This window comes from Lissotriton helveticus, chromosome 2_1 (genome assembly GCF_964261635.1).
Source record: "Lissotriton helveticus chromosome 2_1, aLisHel1.1, whole genome shotgun sequence".
NCBI classification, from domain to species: Eukaryota; Metazoa; Chordata; class Amphibia; order Caudata; family Salamandridae; genus Lissotriton; species Lissotriton helveticus.
Window position 1 is genome coordinate 591,832,965 of NC_136059.1, and position 12,574 is coordinate 591,845,538.

Below are 12,574 nucleotides of genomic sequence, written 5' to 3' on the forward strand. Positions count from 1 at the left end.
CTCATAATCCATATACATTCCCTACGTCTCAATTGAAGTGTTCTATCACCACCCCTTTTATCAGCCTTGACTACATCAATCCCATGATACTTGAATTGGTGTTTAAATTTATCATGCTGAGTCCTGATAAAGTGTGATGCAATAGGATATCTTGTGTCACCATTTTTTAGAGCTCTAAAGTGTTCAGACATCCTATCCTTAAGTCTTCTAGTTGTACTACCCACATAAATCTTGGAGCATGAACAAACAATTACATAAACTACAAATGTTGTCTCACAATTAATAAAGGAATTGATCGTAAAAATACCCATATTATTGTAGTTAAATTCTTTAATTCCACTGACGGCCCATCTGCATGAACTGCAATTCCCACAATAGTAAAAACCTTGTGGTTGGCGACTAAGCCAATTGGATTTGTCTTGAACATACAGGTAGCTAGAGCAGAGTTTATCTAAAAGGGAACTGCCTTTCCTGTAAGTAATGCTAGGTCTCTCATTCAATACCGGCTTAATATCAGTATCACTTAGTAATAGATGCCAATATTTATTGAGAATCCCATAAAACTGGTGATTCCCTTCTCCAAAGTTGGTGACTAGTCTCACCAATCTATTGGAATCCCCACCAATCGTAAGGCTTGCTTTTGGTTTCAGTGTGTCTGGTCTAGATATTTTTCTGACTTTCTTTTTGGCTATTGTGATGACCCTATTTGAGTATCCCCGGGTTTTGAACCTGTTTGTCATGTCTACCAGGTTATTTGCAAAATCCAAGTCCTCTGAACAATTTCTGCGCGCCCGCAGCATCTCCCCATATGGGATAGAATTTATCTGGCATTGAGGATGGCAGCTTTTTGCTGACAAAATTGCATTGCAACTCGTGGGTTTACGGAACATTCGACTACATAATTTATCATCCTTGATGAATAATTCAACATCTAGAAATATCAATTTCTCATAACTGAATTCAGTTGTAAATTTCATATGTACATCATTACTATTAAGATGATCAAAAAATTCCTGTAGTTCCAAAACAGTACGCCTCCAAATCATCAGGCAGTCATCAATGAATCGACCCCAATAGTAAAGGTGGTTGATCCATTTGCTGCCCTTTGGGCCCCAGATCCACTCCGCCTCAAACCAACCCATAAATAGGTTGGCAAAAGACGGAGCGAATCTGGAACCCATCGCAGTCCCATGTTTTTGCTTGTACCACATGTCTTTAAAGAGAAAATAATTATTCTCAAGGACAATTCTCGTCATCTCCAATAGCATCATAGTATGATCATATAATTCTGCTGGTCGTTTTCTCAAGAAGCTTGCAATAGCTGATATTCCTAAGTCATGGTCTATATTACTATATAAAGAGACCACGTCGGGGAGGAGCTTGGCGGGCTTCCGAGATGGCCGCGTGAGCCCAGCGCTCTCCGGACCCCCGCCGCTCCCGGCTTAATATCCTGCTTTAATCCTGATTTTTGCGAGGATTCATATAGAGGACGTTGGGCTGATCTACCTGGACTTTTCAGAAACTGATTTGGACATCGGGTGCCTGAATTATGTTCAATTGAACTTTTGGGCTCCGCCCTCGAAGTGCGCCCGGGACTGGGTGAGGTTCGGTGGCCGTCTTGGAGTTGAACAACAACGGCAGGGGGATTGGTCTTGTGAGTCCCCCTCTTAAGTTTCGGTTTCGTTTCTGCCTCGGACTGGGACATTGGTGAGAGTGTCGGGCCAGAGCTGCGGCCGGGACACACGTAGGTTGTCTGGCCCTTGGCTGCTCTGTTCCTGGAGTGGGCTGCCTCTATCCTGGTGATACCCCTCTTGTAGTCCTTTGGTCCCGGGGCCTCCATTTCTGGTGCCCGGTCCGTCGACCCTGGTGACATTACTCGTGACGCATCTTCAAAATGGCGGGCAGAGGGGACCGAGAGACGCGCAAGACGAAGACATCTCTGCGCGGGGGTCCGGTTCAATCTAATGTTATGGATCGTTATACCCACTCTAAGGGGTCCCCCGGAGCTGCCCTGCCCGGTCCCACTGCGCCGGACCAAGTACTGGATGCGTCGACGGAGCCCTCCTTGCAGGACATCATGGGCGCCATTTCTGGCATGAGGCAATCCATAGGCCAACCGTATGAAACTTTGGCCCACAAACTTGACACTGTGGCAATTGAGGTGAATTTGATTCGAGCCGATCTCTCCAAGACGAACGAAAAGGTGAAGTCGTTGGATATCAAATCTTCCAGCCTCACGACGGACGTCTCTGATATTCAGACGGAGATTGGCAATCTCCGTAGGGTGAACGATTTCATGACCCGGCGCTTGGAGGATTTTGAGAACAGGGCACGTCGCTGTAATGTTCGCGTGGTTGGTGTGCCGGAGAACCCAGAACCCCACTCGGTTGATCTCCTGGTTGAAGACCTTATCCAGAACCACCTTTCTCCGTCTGGCCTTAGTAAATTTTTCGCAGTGGAGCGCGCACATCGTGTCCCGGGGGGCCAGGGCAAGCCAGGCGCCCCGCCGAGACCTATTGTTGCAAAGCTTTTCCACTACAGAGATCGGGACGCTATCCTGCAGGCCTCGCGGGTGAAGGGCCCGGTAGCCTTTGAAAATGCCACGGTGAACTTTTATCCGGACTTTTCCCAACAGGTCCAGAAGCAGCGTATGGGATTTCGTGGTGCCAAGAAACGTCTTAGGGACTTGGGGATGCGTTACGCAATGCTCTTTCCGACCAGGCTGCGGGTGGAGTATAATGATCGAACTTTCTTCTTTGATCGGCCTGATGCTGCGAATGACTGGCTGGACTCCCTGCCTAATCGTCCCCCTGAGACTGAGTCCGAAGCCCACCCGGGCGGTGCTGAAGGCGGTGTAGAGAGCTGAACGTTTCGTCTTTGACTGATGCCTTGTTTTGTATAACTGGTCCAGGGATGTAAGCCTATGTTCCTCTAACTCATTTGTGTTTTGATGTATGGTCTTCTTCTCGCTATTGGTTTGATCGGGGGGCGGGTGGGACGGAGCCTTTCCTCCTCCGGGGTCTTTGTGTAGAATAGGGGTTCTTGGGCGACAGGCACACTGCAGGTTGGGGTGGCTTTTTAGCTTTTTGCAGGGGTGCAGGGTGGGGGGTGTTTTCTTGTTATTGGGGGGGTGGGTGGTTGGGAAGTTCGTTGTTTGTGTGTTCTGTGTTCAAGGCGACTTTATTCTGTATTTGAATTGCTTTTTGTGGTCATGCTCATTGATGGGGGGTTTGGGTTTTGTCGGGTGGGATGGGGGGTAGCGGGTTGCGATTTGTTTTGTGGAACGTTAACGGTCTGGGTGATCGTATCAAACGAAGTGTGGTGTTGAAATGTATACGACGTTTATCCCCTGACATTGTTTTCCTGCAGGAGACTCATTTGATAGGCAATGTTTGTCATGCAATGAATAGGTGGGGCTATCGCCTCGTAGCACATTCTGGGTTTACCTCGGGTTCCAGGGGTGTGGGTATCCTTATTCGGGCTTCCCTCCCCCTGGCTATTGATGATGTTATTCAGGATGACCGGGGGCGGTTCGCTGTCCTTGTGGGTCGATATGAAGGCCGTGCCCTCTCCTTATTAACTGTTTATGCGCCCCCCGGCTTGCAGACTTCTACCTTTTCAGATTTGGGCCGTGTCTTGTTGGACCTTCCTGATAGTACTCTCTTTCTGGCTGGTGATTTTAATTCGGTAGTCTCTGGCCTCCATGATCGCCACCCCCCTAGGGATACCCCGGCGGCTCAGCAGTGGTTGGGTGGCTTTTTGGATACCTTCGGCCTGGTGGATTGCTGGAGGCTTTTGCATCCTACGCAGCTTCAGTACACCTTTCACTCAGGTGCCCATGGGAGTCTGTCTCGGCTGGATTATTTCCTGATGCCTGCGGCTCAGTCCCCGGCGGTGCGTGAGATTGTGCACATGCCCAGGGGTATCTCTGACCACTCTCCGCTCTGGCTTCGTTTTGAGGTTGGGGTGGAGGCAGTGGGCAGGGTGGCTCCTATTAATCCGTGGTACCTCACCTCCCCCGAGACCCGCACCCTTTTGCTTAAGTCCTTGGACTCGTATTTTCTGGATAACGAGGGGTCGGTTTCATCTGCTGTGTCCCTGTGGGAGGCCTTTAAGACCGTGGTTCGTGGGCAGGCCCTCTCCCTTATTGTTGAGGCTAAGAGAGAGAGGAATAGAGAGGTGGTTGATCTTGAGGGGGAGATTTCTGTATTGGAGGAGGGTTTGGAATCTGGTATCACGCCTGAGAAACTCCATGCCCTGGGTCTGAAACAATTTGCTTATAAGTCCTTGGTCACGGATGCCGCCAAAGTGATGTTTCGGGAGCAACAGGGACGTCTGTATGATGTGGGTGACAAAGCGGGTAAATTGCTGGCGTGGCTGGATAAGAAGGAGAGAGCTAATCGTGTGGTACCCGTGATTCAGTCTGCAAGTGGTGTGAGTGTAACGGACCCGATTGGGATAGTTGACCGGTTTGCCGAGTACTTCCGTGTGGTGTATACCCCTGTGTCTGTGAGGGATGTGGTTGACTCTCGCCTTCTGTTGCGTGATATAGCCCTGCCCATTGTTTCTGATTTAGACCGTGTGGCGTTGGACTCCCCCTTTACGGTTGATGAGATAGCTACTGCTATCCGTTCCCTCCGTTCGGGCAAAGCATTGGGCCCGAACGGGTTGCCAATCGAATTGTACAAGTTGCGTCCCGATAGGGTGGCTCCGTATCTCCGCGCCATGTTTCTGGAATCCCGGGAACAGGGTATTCTCCCTTATGATCAGAGACTGGCCACGATAGTTGTCATCCCCAAGGAGGGTAAACCACGTGATCTTTGTTCCTCCTATAGGCCCATATCCCTACTAAATGTTGAACCCAAGGTATTAGCGAAACTCCTGGCATCCCGTCTCTTGACGGTCATTAGTGACTTGGTCCATCCGGATCAATCTGGATTTATCCCACATCGCAACACGGCTCTGAACCTACGTCGTCTTCACGGCGCGATCGCGAGGGCGGGGCTTCTGACGGAGCCGGCCATTTTGGCATCGTTGGATGCGTCCATGGCTTTCGACACGGTGGAGTGGCCTTATCTCTGGGCGGCTCTTGAGAAATTTGGTTTTGGACCTGAGTTTATTGGTTGGGTCCAGTTACTGTACGCGGCACCTCTGGCGCAAGTAGTGGTGAATGGTAGGGTCTCGGCTCCTTTCACCCTTGGCAGGGGTACCCGTCAGGGATGCCCCTTGTCTCCGTTACTGTTTGCTCTCGCCTTGGAACCATTGGCTGCCTGGCTTCGGTGGGAACCATCTCTCAAGGGGATTCGCTGGTCTCCGGACTTTGAGGACCGCGTTTCGCTTTACGCGGACGATATCCTTTTATATCTCACTTCCCCGCGTAAATCTCTGTCTGTTCTGTTTGACGTTCTTGCTTCTTTTGGAGCCAACTCGGGCCTCGTTATTAACTGGACCAAGTCCTGCGTATATGTTCTTTCGGGGGTCTTGCCCCCCTTGCCGAGCAGACTTCCTATCCAGGTGGTCCAATCGGGTTTCAAGTATTTAGGGATTTTTATTACGTTGGACCCGACGCTCCGCTTTGAGCGTAATCTCCTCCCACCGTTGCTTAGACTGCGCTTGGATGTGGCCCGTTGGCGCAAGCTTCCTTTGTCTCCTCTGGGCAGGGCGGCCCTGTTTAAAATGATGTCCTTGCCGCGATTCCTTTACGCGCTTCACAACTCCTATGACGCTATTCCTAAGACCTATTTCCAAGAGATTGAGAGTCTTCAACGGCAATTGATATGGGATGGGCGACCGCGTATCGCACTCGCAAAACTCACCATCCCCTGGTATGACGGGGGCATGGCGCTCCCCGATATCAAGCGATATTACTGGGCTTCCCAGTTGTCTGCCATTAATCACGTGATGTTTTCCCCGGGTCGTAATCCTGCATTCGAGATGGATAGACTCCAGCTTCCGGGTGGGGACTTTACCAGAGCGCTTTATTCCCGATCGGCCGGGCGCCATCTTGTGGACCCATCCAAGATTGCAGTAACTGTATGGCGAGCTGCGACTGTGAGTTTGGGGTGGGAGGATCGATTGACTTTGGCGACGCCGCTTTATGCCTCGGAACGTTTGGGCGGTCTCTGGTCTACCAAGGGTTTCGACCGCTGGGATGTGATTGGGATTTGTAAGGTGGGTGATGTGTACTCGAACGGTTGTGTGAAGTCGTTCCAGGCCCTCCAGGCGGAATATGGTTTGAGTGGTAGGGAATTTTTTCGCTACCTGCAGGTCCGGCACGCCCTCGCCTCAGTCTTGGTTCCTGATGAGGCCCTGCCTGAATCTTCCCCCCTCGAGGACCGTATCCTTGATGGGCATCTTCCCGATAGCACTATTTCTCTGATTTACAAGAAATTGATTAATAATCGGGCGGACTTACTGGTCCGACTTCGGGAGGCTTGGGTTGGCGATGGGTTGGAACTGGACGACGAGGATTGGCAGTCTGCACTCTCTTCTCCCAAGGAGGTGGCCATTCCTGCCCGTCTCCGTTTGGTTCAACTTAAGATTCTTCATCGAGTCTATGTCACTGGTCCGCGTCTGGTTACGATGGGCTTTTCTTCTGATGGGCTATGTAAGCGTGGATGTGGTTTGAGTGCGACCTTTTTACATATCCTTTGGGAGTGCCCGGTTGTAGCTGCTTATTGGACTGCGGTGCTTGAGGTGATGACTGCTGTGACGGATGTGGCCCTGCGGCCGGAGCCTCGACGATGTCTGTTGAATGTGTGGGAGCCCACTGACTACTCTGTGGCCCAGACCAGATGGGCTACCCTTGGTTACATGATTGCGAAGCGGGATGTCGCGCAACTCTGGGGCGCTTCCAGGCCCCCTGAGGTCTCGAAGTGGGAAGACAACATGGACTGGTCCATGTTTCGTGAAAAGACGGTTTATGTGGCCAGGGGCAGACCCAGGGCGTGGACGAAGGTTTGGGGCCAGTGGAATGATTATCGTGGGGGTATTTGCACCCCTCCCCTTGTAGACACTGCTGAGATTGTCCTTTCTCCCTAGACTAGCGTTCCCGGAACCTTTTCATAAGGTTTTTTATATTTCCGGTTCTCCCCGCTGCTCCCCTCCCCCCCTCCCGACTTGATTGGAGCCTCCGGGCTCTGGGTGTGTTCTCCTGATCGTGGACCGTCCCCTCCGTTCTTTGGGCTGACCTTAATTCTCGTGCATTCGCCTTTTAGTGTTTGTTTTTCTTTTTGTAAAAATAAAAATACTAATTGTTCTGTGATAGCGGTAGAGTAATGCTTTGTGCTCGAGCTGTGCCTAAACACGGGTGTACATTTTTATTTCATGCATTGTGCCTTGTTATTAGCGGCCAGCCCGTGAGGTTGTAGGCCCATTCTTGTACTTTTCTATGCTTACTCCAATAAAGGTTTTTGAACAAAAAAAAAAAAAAAAAAAAATAAAGAGACCACGTCCAGTGAAACCAAAATCATACCACTCTCCCATGTAATGTCATTCATTAAATTAAGTACATGTCTGGTATCCTCAATATGGGAGGGCAAATTATGAACAAATGGCCGTAAATAAATGTCTATAAACTGGGACAATTTCTCAGTCGGCCCATCAATACCAGAAATGATGGGCCTTCCTGGTGGTTTATCCTTATTCTTATGGATTTTTGGTAAGCAGTACATGCAAGGGGAACGTGGGAATGCGATCTTCAGATACATGTATTCGTCAAAGTCAAGTAACGATTTCTCGTACCACATTTTCAATTTATCATTAATCATTGACGTTATTAATTGTAATGGATTAGATGCCACCCTTTCATAGTAATGTTCATCATTCAGTTGTGATAGAACCTCTTGTTCATAATCCACAGTGTTTTGAATAACAATATTGCCTCCCTTATCCGCCATTTTGATAACTATATTAGGATTAGTAGCTAGTGATTTAAGGGCTAGGCATTCTTTAGCAGTCAAATTGTTGCGTCTTGGATATCTCTTATTATTCTTAATATCTTTACGAATCAACCTAATAATCTAGAGATTGATAGGTTGATTCGTAAAGATATTAAGAATAATAAGAGATATCCAAGACGCAACAATTTGACTGCTAAAGAATCTAGAGATTGATAGGTTGATTCGTAAAGATATTAAGAATAATAAGAGATATCCAAGACGCAACACTGAGTTCTAATTATCAGCTGCCTCTATTTCGTGGTGTGTTATAAAATGGGCATGGGGTCTCCTCAGTGATTCTAGCCTCCTTGTTCTGGCTATGGGCTTCCACAGAGGGCAAGACAGCAGCAGCAAGGCAGACACGCAGAGATTCAGCAGGACGTCAGGCTTGTTCCAAGGCAGGAGGAAAGGGTTCCATGGTGCTCCACACTCAGCAAAGGCGGCCACACAGCAGAGACGCTTTAATGCATGGGCAAAATGGGCTCTGGCCCAGGGCCCCAGTCTTTCAGGGGGCCCCCTGACAGAGGTCTGTTCTGAAGAGTATTGCCATAATGACCGTGAATATTTCTTAAACAGATTGCTTTAAATACTGTTTTCCTTTAATTTATTTTTAATCTAGGTGATGTGTGAGAGTCCAGTACAGACATTTGTCAGAGAAATGTTGTGTTTATGTTTCATGCAACATCCATAAAAAAGTTTCTTTTAGATCAGGTCCTCACATATGAAAAATGCGAGGGTGTCACAGAGATTATTTGCATTACTATTAGTGAGCTGCTGTTGTGTTACAATATTGAAAACACATGCCACAATGCCTGAATATTAGATGTAAACACATTTAGAATTTGGATGAGTGTGCCTGTGCATTGTTGGTGACCTGGCCAACTGGGCATGAAAGAGCTCAAATTGGATCATAAATTCAAAGCTGTTCCGAACAGGGGCCCCCAATATACATTTGTTTCAGGGCCCACAAACTCCTTAAGATGTCCCTGCCACGCAGTCCTCCGTTCAAACAACATTTAGTGAGCTTATGGGCAGCTCTAGCTTATGTTTCCTAGGTTGCACAGTTGGGCACATGCTCACTGCTAATCACAGTCCAGTGTAATCTTACAAATAAATAGTTCGAATTAATCTGGCTAGTTTAACCTTTCCTTTCCCTGAGAGGAGTCTGGGATAGCAGGCACCTCTGTTTACAAATAAGCGCTCAGTTAAAACTATAGCAGCTCTTGTGGTGGGAGACCACGTGTATTCCTGTCAATTGGGGCAAAACAAAGGAGGGCGGGGTTAAGTGGAAAGATAGGTTGTCCTCTTTTGCCAGCACTTATCCTCCAAACTTGCAACCCCATTGGCTGTTTGCAATTGGTTACAGATAATCCTAAAAATAAGCACATCGGCAATGTTCGCATATCTCTTAATTTTTTTTATCAATTCCAGTTCACGAATGGTTGCACCGCAAAAGATGTGCCTAATGTGTGCATACATTACATATCTTAAAAAATAAACATGATGGGGCCTATGTCGGCTTGAGTCTCTATACTTCATTTTAAATGACTAGAAGGGTGGAAGGGAACTGTCCTGGGTACGCATAAGCACCCCAAAAACTATGAAGCAGCTGCCACAGGACTTAGGGGCTCAATACACTCTTCCCTAAAGGTGAAGTGTGGGAAGAACAACAGTGTCTTCTCTTTTAGGGATCACCCTACTAGTGACCATGCTAAGTACCAATCCGAAGGTTAAGTAGTGGAGATACTGGTGACCTCAAACTCTTTCCAAAGATAAGAAACCACAAGGGGAACAATGAAAAATGGTGTGCATAACAGCTGCACAGCTGCTCGTGAATTTTTGCCCTTAGAAGGACATGGGTGAAAACCTCTTAATACTTTAAAACCACAACCTGACAGTGCAGAATGCAAAATAGAAACGTCCGATCACACTAATGCAATTTAAGTTTGAGTGGTGAGTAGCAATGGCACAGAATTTCAAAATGCCAGTCAATAATAAAGGGTATATAGCTTAACCACTTGGGAGCTAGTAAACAAACCTCCCCAGTGCTGCGCTGTCCATTATCCGGTGCTGAACTGGACGTCCAGCGGTCGCACGCAGCACTGGGGAGGTAGTGCCCGTGACGACCGTTGGCCGACGGCAGCACTTAAGGGGTTAAAGTCAAGTAAACAAACCTATGAAGGGCCTTGTTTAGACTATGGTGGTAAATGTGACTAAGCTACGCTGGTGCTACACCCCTAAGACTTGAGGTACTGCTAGGGACTCAGAATGGCAGCACCTGATATAAGGAATGCAAGGCCCTACGCCCGGTGCCAGAAGAAGAAGCAATACTAGGATACACCCCCGCATGTCCTCTTCCAACCAGGTTATAAGTTTGGGCCTGGATTGAACGAGTTCTGGGTCAAATCATTTAAATACTTTTAAATTATTAATGAGTTTGTATATATGTTTGTTAAAACTATAATTTTATGGATTTTTTATGGATTGTGTTGTGTATCAGGGTTTGAATATATGTAGTTATTTTAAAGTGTATATTGATTATTGTTAATTTTCCACATATTCAACTGTTACTATTTGATTTTTTCCCCCACTTTTTTAATTTTGTCTATTTTCTTGTTTGTGGGGTATGTTGAAGGAATGAGAGGGTAGTGTTTTTATATAAAATAGATCAATTATAATTACATGCAAATTATTTTTATCACAAGCATGTTTATTAGTTTTCTTTTTTGTTTATATATTATGTTGTGGTGGTAGGTAGAGGGATAATGTTTATTTAAAGTTTTTTTATTTGTTAAAATAAAAATGATTTTATGCAATTCTGAAATAGTTGTTATTTTCTAAATATGTATTTAATATATTTAGGATTTCTGCATTATGTATTTACATATATTAAATACTTTTTAACATTTATTGATTTGTCTGTGCATTGTATTTCAACCCCACAAATGTATGCACTTTCTCCAATATTATTTAGAGTGGAGTAATAACAGCAAATCTGAACCCCACCCTAAAATATGCTCTTTACCCAGTGATTTTTGTACTAGAGTAAGAATAGTAACAAGCATTTACAATGCAATGGTTTCGCCTTTGGAAAAGTTAGAGCTATTAGCATTGTAAATGACAAAATTTGTATTTATGTGTTGGTTTTGAAAACAGATAAATAAATGACATTGTCATTTACATTGATATTAGCTTATTCTCTGCAGTCACTCTGCACTCCCTAGCACTCCCTAGCACTCTGCAGTCACTCTGCACTCCCTAGCACTCTGCAGTCACTCTGCACTCCCTAGCACTCCCTAGCCACTCTGCACTCCCTAGCACTCCCTAGTCACTCTGCACTCTCTAGCACTCCCTAGTCACTCTGCACTCCCTAGTCACTCTGCACTCCCTAGCACTCCCTAGTCACTCTGCACTCCCTAGCACTCCCTAGTCACTCTGCACTTCCTAGTCACTCTGCACTCCCTAGCACTCAGCACTCCCTAGCACTCAGCACTCTGCACTCCCTAGTCACTCTGCACTCCCTAACACTCTGCACTCCCTAACACTCTGCACTCCCTAACACTCCCTAGCACTCTGCACTCCCTAGCACTCCCTAACACTCTGCACTCCCTAGCACTCCCTAACACTCTGCACTCCCTAGCACTCCCTAACACTCTGCACTCCCTAGCACTCCCTAACACTCTGCACTCCCTAGCACTCCCTAACACTCTGCACTCCCTAGCACTCTGCACTCCCTAGCACTCTGCACTCCCTAGCACTCTGCACTCCCTAGCACTCTGCACTCCCTAGCACTCTGCACTCCCTAACACTCTGCACTCCCTAACACTCCCTAGCACTCTGCACTCCTTAACACTCTGCACTCCCTAGCACTCCCTAGCACTCTGCACTCCCTAACACTCTGCACTCCCTAGCACTCCCTAGCACTCTGCACTCCCTAGCACTCCCTAGTACTCTGCACTCCCTAGCACTCCCTAGCACTCTGCACTCCCTAACACCCCCTAGCACTTTGCACTCCCTAGCACTCCCTAACACTCTGCACTCCCTAAAACTCTGCACTCCCTAACACTCCCTAGCACTCTGCACTCCCTAGCACTCCCTAGCACTCCCTAACACTCTGCACTCCCTAGCACTCCCTAACACTCTGCACTCCCTAGTGCTCCATAAATCTCTGCACTCCCTAGCACTCCCTAACACTCTGCACTCCCCAGCACTCCCCAACACTCTGCACTCCCTAGCACTCTGCACTCCCTAGCACTCTGCACTCCCTAACACTCCCTAGCCCTCTGCACTCCCTAACACTCTGCACTCCCTAGCACTCCCTAGCACTCTGCACTCCCTAACACTCTGCACTCCCTAGCACTCTGCACTCCCTAGCACTTTGCACTCCCTAGCACTTTGCACTCCCTAGCACTCTGCACTCCCTAGCACTCCCTAGCACTCTGCACTCCCTAGCACTCTGCACTCCCTAGCACTCTGCACTCCCTAGCACTCCCTAGCACGCCCTAGTCACTCTGCACTCCCTAGCACTCTGCACTCCCTAGCACTCCCTAACACTCTGCACTCTGCACTCTGCACACTCACTCTGCACTCACGGTCCATAGCTAGGGCAGCATACCTTGTTAACGTAGTCACCG